This window comes from Anomaloglossus baeobatrachus, chromosome 4 (genome assembly GCF_048569485.1).
Source record: "Anomaloglossus baeobatrachus isolate aAnoBae1 chromosome 4, aAnoBae1.hap1, whole genome shotgun sequence".
NCBI lineage: Eukaryota > Metazoa > Chordata > Amphibia > Anura > Aromobatidae > Anomaloglossus > Anomaloglossus baeobatrachus.
The window spans coordinates 36,699,414-36,717,051 of NC_134356.1; the positions used below are offsets into that span (position 1 = coordinate 36,699,414).

Sequence of the window (17,638 nt, forward strand, 5' to 3'; positions counted from 1 at the left end):
GGATAGATAGATAGATAGAGGGATAGACAGATAGATAGATAGAGGGATAGATAGATAGATAGATAGAGGGATAGATAGATAGATAGATAGAGGGATAGATAGACAGATAGATAGATAGAGGGATAGATAGAGGGATAGATAGATAGATAGATAGAAAGAGGGATAGATAGATAGATAGATAGATAGATAGATAGATAGATAGATAGAGGGATAGATAGATAGATAGATAGAGGGATAGATAGATAGATAGATAGAGGGATAGATAGATAGATTGATAGATAGATAGATAGATAGATAGAGGGATAGATAGAGGGATAGATAGATAGATAGATAGATAGATATATATATAGATAGATAGAGGAATAGATAGAGGGATAGATAGATAGATAGATAGATAGATAGATGGATATGTCGCGGGCGGGGAGGAGGGTGTCAGCACACCGCGCTCACCCCTTCTGCTCAGGTCCGGCAGTTGCTCCTGGTGGCTCGAGCTGCGGGCCGGATCCCGGGGTGTCTCGAGCGACGCTCCTCGCCCGTGAGTGAAAAGGGGGTGGTGTTTGTTGGGATTATAGTTCGTGACGCCACCCACGGTTGTGGTGATGGCACCACCGCTGCTCAGTGTGAGGGTCCCGGGGATGGTGATGGGAGCAGCCAGGTGTTGTGTTGCCCCTCCGTGGGTAGGGGTTGGTGATCCCGGGGCCCGGTGAAGAGATGTGAAGCGTAGGGCCTGGAGGGCGCAGGGACGCGGGGGCAGCGCTATGCCTTGCGGCACTGTGGTACTCACTCAGCCTGAGACACGGACACAGTTTGTACGGTAAACCAACGGCTGGTAGGACGGTCCCACAGACGGTTGCACCTGCACTCCCGGTAGGTGACGGTGACGTCTCTCTTCCTTGCACCTGTTTGACTGATGGTAGCGGTGGATTCCCTCCGGTTACCCGCTCCCCGACTGCAATCTGGGCCGGAGGAGCTCTACACTTTGCCCGCAGGCGCTGGCCCTGGGGAAACTGGTGCCTTGGCGGTGGCGGTGTCTCCCCGGTAATGGTCGGGCTGTTGCCGTCAATCGGGACTTTGTTGCTGGGGGTTCTGCGTCCCCTTCACTGACGGATTCGGCAAATTGGGCGACTCCTAGCCTTGCCGGGGTCCGAGAGGCCCCTGCCCTGGTGCTGACTGTCCTTCGGAACACTGCTCCAGACCACCGGGCACACAGCCAACGGGGTCCTTCCAGGAACTTCCAAACGGTCCCCCTCCGGACAGTCACCGCCGTCGCTGACCTTGCTGTTCTAGCCCTACACACAGCTGGGCTCTCAGGCTTCTCCTTCTCTCTGCTCTGTCACCACTTCTTGCTTTCCTCCTTTTCCACTTTCCTTTCCTTCACTTTCACTTCTGGTTGTTTCCTCTAGCCCCTGCCTGGGCTACTCTGCTGTTCACTCCTTCATGTCCCTGACTGGACTCCACTCTCAAGCTCTTCCCTGAGCTGACTGCCTGGTTACTTCCTGCCTCCAGAGTTGTGAGCTCCTTGGTGGGCGGAGCCAACCGCCTGGCCCACCCCCTGGTGTGCATCACAGACTCCTGGAGGGAGGCAACAAGGATTTCTGGTTAGCAGGTGTGCCTACCTGGAGTGTGGGGTGTAGTGGTGTTGTTATCTGTGTCCCCTGGCTTGGCCAGGGCGACACAGATAGATGGATAGATAGATAGATAGATAGATAGATAGAGGGATAGATAGAAGGATAGATATAGATAGTGGGGCTGCTTAAGGGGGACCATGACTCCATTCACTGCTATCAGGCTGATGGAGATAGCATTTTATTCTGTCCCATGGAAGTACATAGAGCACTGGTCGAGCAGGTGCAGCACGACTCCATTTACAGAGGGAATCTCCATTCTCCAGCAGTTGGAACACTGTGATTATACACTTTTCACTTAGGCTGGTTTCACACTACGTTTATTTAACATCCGTCCATAACGTTTTTTTAGCGGAAAAACGGATCCAGTGCAAATGCGTTTTCACTTCAATGCATTTGCAATGGACTCGCGTCCACCTGCGTTCGCATGCGTTTGCGTGCGTTAGACACAGGATCCGTACTTTTGCGTTATTTTAACATGTTTCAAAAACGCTACTTGTAGCGTTTTTTACCTTTGTCAAAATAACGCATCTCACAGGATCCTTCACATTGCGCCACGAGCTGCAATGCATTTCAATGAGCGCTGGATCCTGCCTAGCAGAATGCGTTGAGTTGCGTTGTAACAGGATCCTGCTTTTGTACTGAGCATGCCCAGAAAGTACTGAGCATGCCCAGAACCAGTCTCGCGTGATCTGTCTCTCTCTCCTCCTCCCTCCCTCACCCTCTTTCTCTATCTCTGTCTTTCCCCCTTCCTCCCCTCCCTCTCCCCCACCTGAGAGCTGCGGACACTCGTAACCAAGGTAAATATCGGGTAACCACTTCTCTTAGTTACCCGATGTTTACGTTGGTTACGTGTGCAGGCAGCCCTGCTCCTAGCAGCTGCAGACACTCGTAACCAAGATAAATATCGGGTATCCAAGCCCGATGTTTACCTTGGTTACCAGCGTCTGCAGCTGTCAGAAGCCGGCTCCCAGTCTGGCACGTTTAGTTCCCCTCACTCCCGATCACATGACTCCAATGCCCGCCCCTAAACATCCAGTGACAGGATCCTGCAAAATAACAGATGCGTTAGCATGCGTTTTTTGCTGTAAAAGCAGGATCCGCTTTTGCAGCAAAAAAACGTTCCTGACGCATGTTAAAAAAACGTAGTGTGAAAGCAGCCTTATTCTGTGGATTGGAGATAAATGCATTTAAATAGAGTGTTCAAGTGTAGAGTGGCGCTGGGTGGTAGTCATGGGCGAGTGATTGACCCTGGATGCCCCGGCATGCTACATGATATAACTGGTCCTAACTGGGATCCCGAAACAATAATGTCCAAGTCCTTTAATTGGGGCTGAAGGGCCCATAGGCCAAAGCAACACACAGCCATTGCAATCCAAGGGTGTCTCCATGACATGTCAAATCCAGGATAGAATGAAAGTCTAAAGCCTGCTTTACACGTGTCAATTTCGCATACGATATCGTATGCGATTTGACCCGCCCCCATCGTATGTGCGGCACGTTCAATTTGTTGACCGTGTCGCACAAACGATTATTTGCTGTCACACATACTTACCCTTCCTTACGACCTCGCTGTGGGCGGCGAACATCCACTTCCTGGAGTGGGAGGGACGTTCGGCGTCACAGCGACGGCACACGGCAGCCGGCCAATAGAAGCGGGGGGGCGGAGATGAGAGGGACATAACTTCCCGCACACCTCCTTCCTTCCGCATTGCCGGTGGGAGCCGCGGGACGCAGGTAAGCTGAGTTCATCGTTCCCGGGCTTTACACGCTACAATATATCTTACGATGTGTCGGCGGGGTCACGTCGTAAGTGACGCACATCCGGCATCGTAAGTTATATTGTAAGGTTTGACAGCTACATGCGATTGCGATTGAACATTAAAATGTTCATTGCACGCACATCGTTCAATTCCTAAAAATTGAACGTGAGGTTGTTCAATGTTCCCGAGGCAGCACACATCGCAGTGTGTGACACCCCGGGAACGATGAACAGCAGCTTACCTGCGTCCCGCGGCTCCCCCCAGCAATGCGGAAGGAAGAGGGTGGGTGGGATGTTTACGTCCCGCTCATCTCCGCCCCTCCGCTTCTATTGGCTGGCTGCCGCGTGACGCCAAATGTCCCTCCCACTCCAGGAATTGGATGTTTGCCGCCCACATCGAGGTTGTATGGAAGGGTAAGTACGTGTGATGGGAAATAATCGTTTGTGCGACACGTTCAACAAATTGAACGTGCCGCACATACGATGGGGCAGATACGATTGCATAAGATATCGTATGCACAATCGTAAGGTGTAAAGCAGGCTTAAGTCCATGTGGTCTTAGGGCAAAGTCCATGGCTGGTTAAGCAGAGTCAAGGGTGAAGGACCCTCTGGCAGCTCATGTCCCTCAGCCCAACAGGAAAATGTGCAACGTGCACATCAAAACCAAGGAAGAGGTTACACAATAAAATAAAACCTTCGGCCAGATATGAGGTACTCAGGCACTTAGCAATTGTTCCCATCAAGGATACAACCAGCACAACAGGGGCATCTAGGCATCTCAGTCTACTTTCTCACTACTTCAAGGGCCCAGCCATGTTTACACCCAGGTCTCCTTAGGCTCTTCTCTCCTAACATATACAGCCGAACAGGCAACCTGGGACATGTATATTATAGCCAGAAGGGCTGCTGGCTTCGACAGCTCTGTGGTCTCACCTTCCTTAGAAGCTCCTTGGACAGTCAGGGCATTGTCTCCACTGCTGTTCTTTTCACGATCACCAGGGCTTGAGGATGTGGAGGGTTGTGGTGGGTTCACCCTATTGCTGTCATGGAGGTGGTGTGGGCAAATTCTCAATAGCCTTCTGTAGTTGGATGACATCCTGTGGGCCATCTGCCTTGATGAACCTCAAGCTTACTCCTTCTCGCAAGCTAGTCCTTCTACGAAGGGAGCCAGCGTTGATGTAGACATTGTGGCCGGTCTTCTCTATCACAAAACCAAAGGCCTGAATGATTAGGTTGAGCCAACACCCACTCTTCTTTCTCTTTCTTATCCCTGATGATGCGAGATCCAATCGGCCTCTGTGGCCAGAAGCTTATATCCAGAAACAGGGCGTCCTTTGGGATAGAGGGACCTGATGGATTTGGTGTATAGGCAAAGAATGGAGCCTTTGGTAGGGCCGATGGTAAAACCACTGTATCCTAAGCCTTTAGGGCTTTAAGCTGTATGACCCACCTGTGAGCTAGAGGTTCAGCTGGAGTGTAGGTAGGCCTCTGCTTCTGTCTTGGGCTCGGTGATGTGAGAACCTTCCATGACAAGCTGTGTGGTTGCAACCCTTCTTCCACAAAGACATTGAACCTCCGCCACTCACTATGCCCCAGTCCTCCCAAATTGGGTATGTCGTACCAGAGGCTAATCGTCATGGACTGACATCTCCAGGCATGGCACGTCTGTTGATGGGCATAGCTTCTCAAGGGCTGGTTAGCTTTTTGTGCCCTTCCACTTCTCCAACGTCTACAATGGGGCAGCTTTCCCTTAGAGCTGTGCCATTGTACACTGTCTTAGAACCTAAGCACTTCGCCACCATGGTTGCCATCTTCAATGTACTCTGTGCCTTCCTCGCAACACTCAGATCTTTTGATGGCAAGGCTTGATCCAGACGTCTATACCAAGTGTAGAGTGGCGTGCGGCATTAGTCATGGCAAGAGATTGACTCCAGAATTGCCGACACAGTAAATGAAATACCTTGTTCTGGCTGACTGTGTGGACTTTTACCATGCAGACTGGGAACCTATGTAGGCTTCACAATGCCACTGATATCAGCTGTCCAGAACGGGATAATGACTCACACTCACAAAGAGTCCTACTGTTCACTTTATCCCTAGAACACATACTTGGGCCCTCACAAGCCTGCTAGGTTACTTGTTTTCTATGGTTGATTTCTATGGTTGCGCGTTCTAGGGTTAAACCACAATTCTGTACTTTACGGGTCATCATCTGTCACAACTTCCCGTTCCAGATAGCAGGCACATATATTCCATCATATTACCGTTCTGCACAGCATTATTAGATGCAGTTCACCTTCTCTTTGGGTTGCTTCAGATCTTCCTGGTCCTGTGAGTCCCAGACCAACTCAGTTCAGTGTTACAGCACATACCATAACAGTTACCTTCCCTTCCTGCAGTCCCAAGTCCGGTCTGATCAAGGGACCCATCATGACCAGAGGAAACTTTGCACTCCTGGACGTTTAGTGGGAACCTGCTTGGCTGGTCGACTACGTTCACACACCAGTTGAGGTTATCCCGCTATCTTAACAGTTAAGGAGCCTGGCCACTAGAGTCCTGTCCTTCTCCTATTATATGAGGCCACTCTGTTTGAGGATCGGTCTCTCGTTCGCGGATGTGTTTCTTTCAACACCCGAGATTCACGCTGTCTTCTGTCTTCTCTCCTTCTCCTTTGGTGCCACAAACCACCCACTGTATGCGACCAACCTTCACGACTGACTATATATCCATCACTTTTGCTCACTAGGTTTTCACTTCCTCTTCTGGAATGAACCATCACCTTCCCTTTCACTTGACTCCTCCAAGGGTGGGCTAGTCCCAACACTTAACTACTTCTGACACTGCAGTCTTACGAAACATCCTACATATAACACCGCTATACATTGTACATCACACAAGCAACATCACATTACAAAACAATTCCCATGAGACAATATTTACAAAAGATGGAAGACATAATTCACACTATACAACATAACAACACAATGACGTGTTTGGTGTCTTCAGGGGTAGGAACGCAACAGCCACAGTCCACCACTGTTACGCAAGCACCACCGACCTCTTGTTTCCTTTGATAGATGGATGGCAATGCTTTGTATTCCTGGTATGGGACATCGTGCTCTCTTCTGTGATGGAGTCTTTTTGAGTTTCCCTCCTTAGATGAAACTGTCACTGCAGGTTATTATATCTAGTGATATAAAACATATGTATTTATCTGGATGTCGGCAGTGTTGGTGGTCGATGATTTGTACAGGGAGCGCCGTCCTCACATGGTATTTATTGCACATTTATAATTTGTATTTGACTTTATTTCTCAATATTTATATTTCAATGTTCGGGGGGGATTACTACTATTTTACTTATACTACTGTGCATCATACATTGTCTAAAGATCTTTGTTTTTAGAATAAATAGCTTTTTAAAGGTGGAGCAGATGAAACAATGGAGGCAGATGTGGCACAAAGGCAACTAGTATAGCGGAATTGTACTGGTTTATCCAAGAACTGGTCCAGCATGTTCTATATTTTTGTGTTTTGTCCCTGCATTTCTCACTAGTAATGGGAGGACTCACAAATCAATCCCTCGCCAACTCTGGTCAGCGCGAGATTGATCCCTGGTATCTGGCCATATTACCTATGGGGACCAGAATCCGGCGCAAAGGGAAAAGAGCAAGCGCTGTCACACTGCTCTCGCGGCCTCTCATTCTTTTTTTCGGGGCCGCTCATTAGGCTCATGCATATTCACTCCTTTCCCTGCCCACCGGTGTCTGTGATTGGTTGCAGTCAGACAGCGCCCCCAGCCTGTGTTTCAGCCTGTCTGATGCTGTTTTAATTACAGACCCGGTCTGTGGGTCTATAGCGTACAGTAAGGGGTACTTTGCACGTTGCGACATCGCTAGCCGATGCTACCGATGCCACCGATGCCGAGCGCGATAGTACCCGCCCCCGTCGCACATGCGATATCTTGTGATAGCTGCCGTAGCGAACATTATCGCTACTGCAGCTTCACACGCACTTACCTGCCCTGCGACGTCGCTCTGGCCGGCGACCCACCTCCTTCCTAAGGGGGCGGGTCGTGTGGCATCACAGCGACATCACACGGCAGGCGGCCAATAGAAGCGGAGGGGCGGAGATGAGCGGGACGTAAACATACCGCCCACCTCCTTCCTTCCGCATAGCCGGTGGAGGCAGGTAAGGACATGTTCCTCGCTCCTGCGGTGTCACACACAGTGATGTGTGCTGCCGCAGGAACGAGGAACAACATCGTATCTCCTATTGGTGCGATATTATGGAAATGACCAACGCTACACAGATCACCGATTTACGACGCTTTTGCGATTGTTTATCGGCACATCTAGGCTTTACACGTTGCGACGTCGTTACCGGCGCCGGATGTGCGTCACTTTCGATTTGACCCCGACGATATCGCAGTAGCGATGTCGCAACGTGCAAAGTACCCCTAAAAATAAATACATAAAAAAATGACGTAAAGTCGCCCCCATAATATGATACCCAGCACAGATAAAGCCCGCGGCTACAGGCTGCAGCCCTGGCCAGCACTGTCGGTGTCAAAGGGGTGCGGAGCATGGCCCTGCACTTTATACCTTTTGTACTTCTTGTGTTGATTTGGCCAGGGGATTGCAGCCAATCACATATACCGAGACATGCCAATGGGCTGGGGAAGCAGTGCATATGTATGAAGGATAATGAGCGACCCCGGAAGTAGTGTTACAGCCATTGGTAAATATAACGCGCTTGCCTTCCCTTGTTTTCCTTCTTTTTCCTTTATTAATTTATTTTTTTTAAATTACCCGAGTTACCGAATTTGGATAGGTACCCAGAGTTCCCAGAGCACTCCGGGCCCTGGGTCAGTGCACAGGTACTTGTGAAGTGGATCCGAACTTTTGCAGTCCGGGTCCCCCCATCACTAATAATCTGCTTATATTGTATGAAGTGTTTGAATACACGACCAAAATGTAAGTGCATACTTAAATACGTTTCTATTCAAAACTTACTCACTTACTACTCTTAGATCAGCGCTGTGAGGTCTCGTCTATTCATTCCCTCAGGGAATTTTTCTATACTCTCCTGTAGAGTGTGAGCTCTTACGGTCAGTGGGGTCCTCTCTCTTTTGCCTGTAGAATATAAACTTTTATTGTCAGAGGGGTCCTATCTTTCTTCTGTAGACTGTAAGCTCTTTTGGTCAGTAGAGTCCTCTCTCTCCGGAAGAGTTTAAGCTCTTATGGCCAGCAGGGTCCTCTCTCTTTCTATTGTAGCATGTAAGCTGTTATGGTCAGTAGGGCCCTCTCTTTCTGTACTGTTGAGTGTAAGCAGTTATGATCAGCAGGGTTCTCTCTCTTCTTTAGAGTGTAAGCTCGTATGGTCAAGAGCATGTTCCTCTCTTTCTTCTGTAGAGTGGTCAGAGAGGTCCTCTCTCTTTTCTGTAGAGTGTGAGCTCTTATAGTCAGAGAGGTTCTCTCTCTCTCATGCAAAGTGTAAGGGTTTTTTTTCTCTCTCCTGTAGAGTATAAGTTCTTGTGGTCAGCGGGGTACTTTATATCTCCTGTAGAGTGTAATCTCTTATGGTTAGCTGGTTTTTGGCTTTCTCCTGTAGAGTGTAAGCTCCTATGGTCAGCGGTGTCTTTGCTCTCCTGTAGAATGTAAGCTCTTATGATCAGTGGGGTCCTCTCTCTCTCCTGTAGAGTGTAAGCTCCTATGGTCAGTGGGGTCCTCTCTCTCTCCTGTAGAGTGGAAGCTCTTATGGTCATAGGAGTCCTCTCTCTCCTGTAGAGTATAAGCTCTCAGGGTCAGCGGGGTAATCTCTCTCTCTACTGTAGAGTGTAAGCTTTTATCCTCAGCAGGATCCTCTCTCTCTTTCTTTCCTGTAGAGTATAAGCTCCTATGATCAGTGTGATCCTCTATCTTTTCTGTAGAGTGTAAGCTCTTATAGTCAGAGAGGTTCTCTCTCTCTCATGCAAAGTGTAAAGGTTTTTTCTCTCTCCTGTACAGTGTAAGTTCTCGTGATCATCAGGGTCCTCTCTCTCTCCAGGAGAGTGTAAGCACTTATGGTCAGCGGGGTACTTTCTATCTTCTGTAGAGTATAATCTCTTATGGTTACCATAGAAGGTTCTTGGCTTTCTCCTGTAGAATCTAAGTTCCTATGATCAGCGGAGTTCTCTCTCTCTCTCTCTCTCCTGTAGTGTAACCTCTTATGGTCATAGGGGTCCTCTCTCTGTCTCCTGTAGAATGTAAGCTCTTATGATCAGTAGGGTCCTCTCTCTCTCTCTCTACTGTAGTATAAGCTTTTATGGTCAGCGGGGTCCTTTCTCTCTCTCCTGTAGAGTGTAAAGCCTGCTTTACACGTTGCAATTTCGCATACAATATCGTATGCGATTTGCAACGCCCCCATCGTATGTGTGGCACGTTCAATTTGTTGAACGTGCCGCACAAACGATTAACCCCCGTCACACGTACTTACCTTCCATACGACCTCGATGTGGGCGGCGAACGTCCACTTCCTGGAGTGGGAGGGACGTTCGGCGTAAAATCAACGTCACGCGGCAGCCGGCCAATAGAAGCAGAGGGGCGGAGCTGAGCTGGACGTAAACATTCCGCCCACCTCCTTCCTTCCGCATTGTGGGCCGGGAGCCACAGGACGTAGGTAAGATCTGTTCATCGTTCCCAGGGTGTCACACACTGCGATGTGCGCTAACCCGGGTACGATGAACAATCTGACGTGCAATTCTAGAGAAAGGTACAATGTGTTTGCAATTAACGTTTTAACGTTCAATCGCACGTACCTGTCACACACTGCAATGTAACTTACAATGCCGGATGTGCGTCACTTACGACGTGACCCCGCCGACACATTGTAAGATACATTGCAGCGTGTAAAGCAGGCTTAAGATCTTATGGTCAGTAGGGTCATCTCTCTCCCCTGTAGAGTGAAAAGGGGGCTTTACACGCAACGACATCGCTAACGAGATGTCATTGGGGTCACGGAATTTGTGACGCACATCCAGCCTCGTTAGCGACGTCGTTGCGTGTGAAACGCACGAACGACCATCAACGATCAAAATTACTCACCTTATCGTTGATCGTTGACACGTCATTCTCATCCCAAATATCGTTGCTGCTGCAGGAGGAAGGTTGTTAGTCGTTCCTGAGGCAGCACACATCGCTGTGTGTGACACCGCAGGAACGAGGAACAACACCGTACCTGCGGCCACCGGCAATGAGGAAGGAGGGAGGTGGGCGGGATGTTACAGCCGCTCATCTCCGCCCCTCCGCTTCTATTGGGCGGCCGCTTAGTGACGCCGCTGTAACGCCGCATGGACCGCCCCCTTAGAAAGGAAGCCGTCCGCCGGCCACAGCGACGTCGCTAGGCAGGTAAGTATAGTGTGACGGGTGTTAGCGATGTTGTGCGCCACGGGCGGCGATTTGCCCGTGACGCACAACTGACGGGGGCTAGCGGTAGCGATGTTGCTGTGTGTAAAGTGGCCTTTAGCTCGTATGGTCAGCAGGGTCTTTTCTTTCTCACACATGTATATTCCGAGCAAATTACAAGCTTTCCAGTATTGAGATTTCCTTGAATTTATTTATCAAATTTTTTAGGTAGGTTCGCCAATGTCGGGATATTCAAATTTGACAAGATTCGCTCCTCTCTTCTATCTATCTATTATATCCATCTTGATCAATGCGATAAAAATAGAGAATTCCTTCCCACGTCTTCCAGCCGTTGTGAAAGTCGTCGGCTTACAAGGTCAGATCCATTTTTCATGGTGACGCTGACAATAAAACGATGACATTTTTTAAATTGCACAGAGGAGAAGTCGGAATTTCATTATTGAGGTCAAACATTGTTTTTAACATCTCCTTAGAGCAGCCCCATGTGTGACAAGGAGTCATATGGAAAATATCGCGGTACCATGCAGTCCTCGAGGTGTCCCGGATAGAACACGTCAAATTTTTGCAAAAATTAGCCACAATAACATATAACTTTATACATGTTGTTCTTTGCACCAATCCAAAAATAAGATGCCGTGACTCACAAAGGAGCAAATATTCTAAAATTCAACGGGGTGAGTCACGGAGGGATTTTTTAGAAGACATGGTTCATTTCAGATCACACATTAATGAGGCGGACATCCTTTCAATGATTAGCTCCAGTTTTCTCTGCAGCTTTATAGGTTAGGATTGGCACGGTATGGCGGTTTTATTTATTTTTTTGTCTTTTTTTTTTTTGCTATTGAAGACAGATGAGTGAATAGTTTACAGCCATGAAAGAGTTAAGCTCTGAATGTATCACTGACCTCGAATTCTCCTTTGAAAAATAAAAATGATTCCCCCGAAGAATCGACAAGTTCTTAATACGCCACAGATACATACAATAGTAATAAAACACGCACATGTTCTGCTGAGATGAAGTCATTCTCTGCGGTGTGCAATCTGTAAGTTATGCTAAACCCGGCACTGAGCTTATAAATTACGGGGGAACGTATGGCCGCCCTGGAATGTAACAGGCAGCATTCCACAACAAGTGTATACAATGATCGGGTACTATAAATACTGCCATATTGATTTTTCACATTAAAAAAGATGTAGGTTTGTGATATTGTCGTGGCCTCCTATCACTGTGACTTCAAAAAATATCTGGACCACACGGCATGTCCAGAAAATACATTAACAGATCATTAATTTCAATGTAAATTATGTAATACCTTACATCACCTGCGGAGGCGCTGTAGGAAAATTGAACAGTTGTTGACTGATTCGATCACTTGTGGTTTCAAGTTGTAATATTAAATTAATGAATTAAAAATAATAAAATATGGACTTTAGCTAAATTTAAAAGAACTTTAGCTAGTCCTAGTATTTGAGTAAGGCTTTAGCTAGTCCTGGTATTTGAATAAGGCTTTAGCTAGTCCTGTTTTTTTTTAGTAAAGCTTTAGCTAGTCCTGTTTTTTTTAGTAAAGCTTTAGCTAGTCCTGGTACTTCAGTGAGGCTTTAGCTAGTCCTGGTATTTGAGTAAGACTTTAGCTAGTCCTGGTATTTGAGTAAGGCTTTAGCTAGTCCTAGTATTTGAGCAAGGCTTTAGCTAGTCATGGTATTTAAGTAAGGATTTAGCTAGTCCTGGTATTTGAGTAAGGTTTCAGCTAGTCCTTGTATTTGGGTAAGGCATAGCTAGTCCTGGTATTTGAGAAAGGCTTTAGCTAGTCCTAGTATTTTAGTAAGGCTTTAGCTAGTCCTGGTATTTGAGTAAGGTTTCAGCTAGTCCTGGTATTTGAGTAAGGTTTCAGCTAGTCCTAGTATTTGAGTAAGGCTTTAGCTAGTCCTGGTATTTGATTAAGGCTTTAGCTAGTCCTGGTACTTCAGTGAGGCTTTAGCTAGTCCTGGTATTTGAGTAAGACTTTAGCTAGTCCTGGTATTTGAGTAAGGCTTTAGCTAGTCCTAGTATTTGAGCAAGGCTGTAGCTAGTCATGGTATTTAAGTAAGGATTTAGCTAGTCCTGGTATTTGAGTAAGGTTTCAGCTAGTCCTTGTATTTGGGTAAGGCTTAGCTAGTCCTGGTATTTGAGAAAGGCTTTAGCCAGTCCTAGTATTTTAGTAAGGCTTTAGCTAGTCCTGGTATTTGAGTAAGGTTTCAGCTAGTCCTAGTATTTGAGTAAGGCTTTAGCTAGTCCTGGTATTTGAGTAAGGCTTTAGCTAGTCCTGGTATTTGAGCAAGGCTTTAACTATTCCTGGTATTTGAGTAAGGCTTTAGCTAGTCCTAGAATTTGAGTAAAGCTTTAGCTAGTCCTGGTATTTCAGTAAGGCTTTAGCTTGTCCTGGTATTTGAGCAAGGATTTAGCTAATCCCGGTATTGGAGTATTGTTTTAGCTAGTCCTGCTCATTGAGTAAGGCTTGAGCTAGTCCTGGTATTTGAGTAAGGCTTTAGCTAGTCCTAGTATTTAAGTAAAGCAAAACTCACAGTACAAAGCTTTTTATTTTGGTTTACAGATAGCAAAAAAAGATTTTATTTTCTAAACTGCCTAAAAAATAATAAAAATAGAAAAACAGCACAAGGTAACATTTAAAACATTCATTTCAATGTAAATTATGTAATACCTTATATTCCCTGTGGAGGCACTGTAGGAAAATTAAACACTTGTTGCCTGATCCGATCACTTGTGTTTTCAGCTACTACAAAAATATTAAATTAATTAATTAAAAATTAGAAAATATGGACATTAACTAGATTTAAAAGGACTTTAGCTAGTCCTGGTATTTCAGTAAGGCTTTAGCTAGTCCAAGTATTTCAGTAAGGCTTTAGCTAGTCCTGGTATTTGAGTAAGGCTATAGCTAGTCCTGGTATTTGAGTAAGGCTTTAGCTAGTCCTGGTATTTCAATAAGGCTATAGCTAGTCCTGGTATTTGAGTAAGGCTTTAGCTAGTCCTGGTATTTCAGTAAGGCTTTAACTAGTCCTGGTATTTGAGTAAGGCATTAGCTTGACCTGGTATTTGAGTAAGGCTTTAGCTAGTCCTGGTATTTGAGTAAGGCTTTAGCTAGTCCTGGTATGTGAGTAAGGCATTAGCTTGACCTGGTATTTGAGTAAGGCTTTAACTAGTCCTGGTATTTGAGTAAGGCATTAGCTTGACCTGGTATTTGAGTAAGGCTTTAGCTAGTCCTGGTACTTGAGTAAGGCTGTAGCTAGTCCTGGTATTTCAGTAAGGTTTTAGCTAGTCCTGGTATTTCAGTAAGGCTTTAACTAGTCCTGGTATTTGAGTAACGTTTTAGCTAGTCCTGGTACTTGAGTAAGGCTGTAGCTAGTCATGGTATTTGAGTAATGTTTTAGCTAGTCATGGTATTTGAGTAACGTTTTAGCTAGTCATGGTATTTGAGTAACGTTTTAGCTAGTCCTGGTATTTGAGTAACGTTTTAGCTAGTCCTGGTATTTGAGTAACGTTTTAGCTAGTCCTGGTATTTGAGTAAGGCTTTAGCTAGTCCTCATATTTAAGTAAAGCAAAACTCACAGTACAAAGCTTTTTATTATGGTTTACAGATAGTAAAAAAAGATTTTATTTTCTAAACTGCCTGAAAAATAATAAAAAAAGAAAAACAGCACAAGGTAACATTTGAAAGATCATTAATTTCAATGTAATACCTTATATCGCCTGTAGAGGCGCTGTAGGAAAATTGAACACTTGTTGCCTCATTCGATCACTTGTGGTTTCAGGTACTAATATTAAATTAATGAATTAAAAATAAGACAATTTGTACTTTAGCTGAATTTAAAATGACTTTAGCAATTCCTGGTAATTAAGTAAGGCAAAACTCACAGTACAAAGATTTTTATTATGATTTACAGATAGTAAAAGAAGATTTTATTTTCTAAACTATACTAAAAAAATAATAAAAGAAAAACAGCATAAGGTAATGTTTAAAAGATCATTAATTTCAATGTAGATTATGCAATACCTTATATCACCTGCGGAGGCACTGTAGGAAAATTGAACACTTGTTGCCTGATAACATAAGATCCACCATTCATAATAGGTGATGTCACAGCTCACCTCCTCCTCCTCCTGTACAATGACTAATGACACCCATATATAGTAGATAACACAGGATCCACCATTCATAATAGGTGATGTCACAGCTCACCTCCTCCTGTACAATGACTGATGACACCTTTAAATACAGTAAATAATACAGGATCCACCATTCATAATAGGTGATGTCACAGCTCACTTCCTCCTCCTGTACAATGACTGATAACACCTCTATATACAGTAGATAAGACAGGATCCACCATTCACAATAGGTGATATCACAGCTCACCTCCTCCTGTACAATGACTGATAACACCTCTATATACAGTAGATAAGACAGGATCCACCATTCACAATAGGTGATATCACAGCTCACTTCCTCCTCCTGTACAATGACTGATAACACCTCTATATACAGTAGATAAGACAGGATCCGCCATTCACAATAGGTGATGTCACAGCTCACCTCCTCCCCCTCCTGTACAATGACTAATAACATGTGTGATCAGTGGTTGATGATGGAGACATTATTTGGTCTTCCTGGCTGTGACAACGTGGAAGCACATTATACTGTATATGCCAAACTTTTGGCCTGAAATGGCTGATAACAGATAGCACTCACCTGCTCTGTGAATGGAGAGAAAATAAACCTAAGGCTGTGTTCACACACTGCGTTTTTTACCTGCGTTTTTGGTCCGTTTTTGGTCCGTTTTTGCTGCAGAAATTTCTTGAGAAATTCTTGTAACCTTTCTGCAGACATTCCCCAGCAAAACCTATGGCAAAAAAAATTAGCTGTGCACACACTGTGTTTTTTTCTTAAGAAAATTCTTTCAGTAGATTTTCTTAAGAAAAAGAATGAGCATGTCACTTCTTTTCTGCAGCTAACTGCGTTTTTTGCCATAGATAATTGGCACAATAACGCAGGGAGCAACCAGCGGTAAAAACGCACCAAAAACGGACCGAAAACGCACCAAAAACGCACCGAAAACGCGGCAAAAACGCAGGTGCGTTTTTGGTGCGTTTTTTTAACACAGGTGCACTCTTAAGAAATTTCTTAAGAAATTTCTTAAGAAAAATCATTTTTCTAGTGTGAACATAGCCTAAGATTTAGATTTTATAAGATTTTCATTCCAAGCAAAAGATGTTTTTTGGGTCTGTGTACCGTGACCCTAATAAGCAGTACCTCCTTATTTCCTTTCGCACACATTAAGTTTCACGGTCAGACAAGACTTCACATAAGAAGGTAAAAAATAGATAAATAGAAAGGAATTGTTAAAAAATACTTTAAACCAAGACTGAAATACGATACAAACGATATAAACCCTTTGACATCAAATAAAGAACAAACGTGACCGTGGAGTAGAACTTGTTTCCACTGTTGTTTTAACTGAAAATATAGTTAAAGGGGTGTAAAGGATGAAAGATAGGTCCATTAACTTAAAAAACAGCGCCACGCTAGTCGACGGGTCATATGTGGAATTGCAGCTTAGCATCATTCACTTTAACTGAGCTGATCTGCAATACCAGACACAACCTGTGCACAGGGGTGGCGCTGTTTCCATAATAAAAATGCAGCCATATTTATCTACTTTATTAACTCTCTTTTTATAATTTTCCACCTTGGAATATTAGATTGATACATTAGGGGCTTGGGGGTGATGCTAATAATGGTGGAGCGTATATTTAAAGGGGTTGTCCACACCTTTTTTTTTGTAGTGGTAATCAGCCAAGCATGGTGTTAAAATAAAAAAATACAAGCTAGTGATACCAAGTACACTTATTTCAGTAGGGAGCAGTAAATAACTGCAGCCAGTGATTGGCTGAAGCGGTCACATTTCCAAACAACAGAAATAGGATTCTTGGGTCTTCTGTTGTATGGCTACCCTGGTGTTCCCTTTGTGTTGTGCCGCTCGCCGGGAGTCCACTCATACCGGGCGTCACTGACAGATAATGAGTCCCAAGAGTTGGAGATGTTCTGCTGATTATGTATAACCCCGCCCACCCAGCTGACTGTGTATAACCCCACCCACACTGCTGATTATGTATAACCCCGCCTACATAGCTGATTATTTATAACCCCGCCCACACCACTGACTGTGTATAACCCCGCCCACACCGCTGACTGTGTATAACCCCGCCCATACAGCTGGTTGTGTATAACCCCGCCCACACCGCTAACTGTGTATAACCCCGCCCACACCGCTGATTATTTATAACCCACAAAGCTGATCTGTGTATAACCCCACCCACACTGCTGACTGTGTATAACCCCACCCACACCGCTGACTGTGTATAACCCCGCCCATACAGCTGGTTGTGTATAACCCCGCCCACACCGCTAACTGTGTATAACCCCGCCCACACCGCTGATTATTTATAACCCACAAAGCTGATCTGTGTATAACCCCACCCACACTGCTGACTGTGTATAACCCCGCCCACACCGCTGACTGTGTATAATCTCGCTCACACCGCTGACTGTGTATAACCCCACCCACACCGCTGACTGTGTATAACCCCGCCCACACCGCTGACTGTGTATAATCCCACCCACACCGCTGACTGTGTATAACCCCGCCCACACAGCTGTGTATAACCCCACCCACAACACTGATTATGTATAACCCCGCCCACACCACTGATTATGTATAACACCACCCTCACCACTGATTATGTATAACCCCGCCCACACCACTGATTATGTATAATCCTGCCCACACCCC

At 45.5% G+C, this 17,638-nt stretch overlaps 1 protein-coding gene across 1 annotated transcript in view; it reads left to right on the forward strand.

Annotated features, from left to right (window-relative positions):
* ANO2 (anoctamin 2) overlaps positions 1–17,638 on the forward strand; it is a 318,321-nt gene that overhangs the window by 185,393 nt on the left and 115,290 nt on the right. The gene's annotated exons all lie outside the window — the stretch shown is intronic.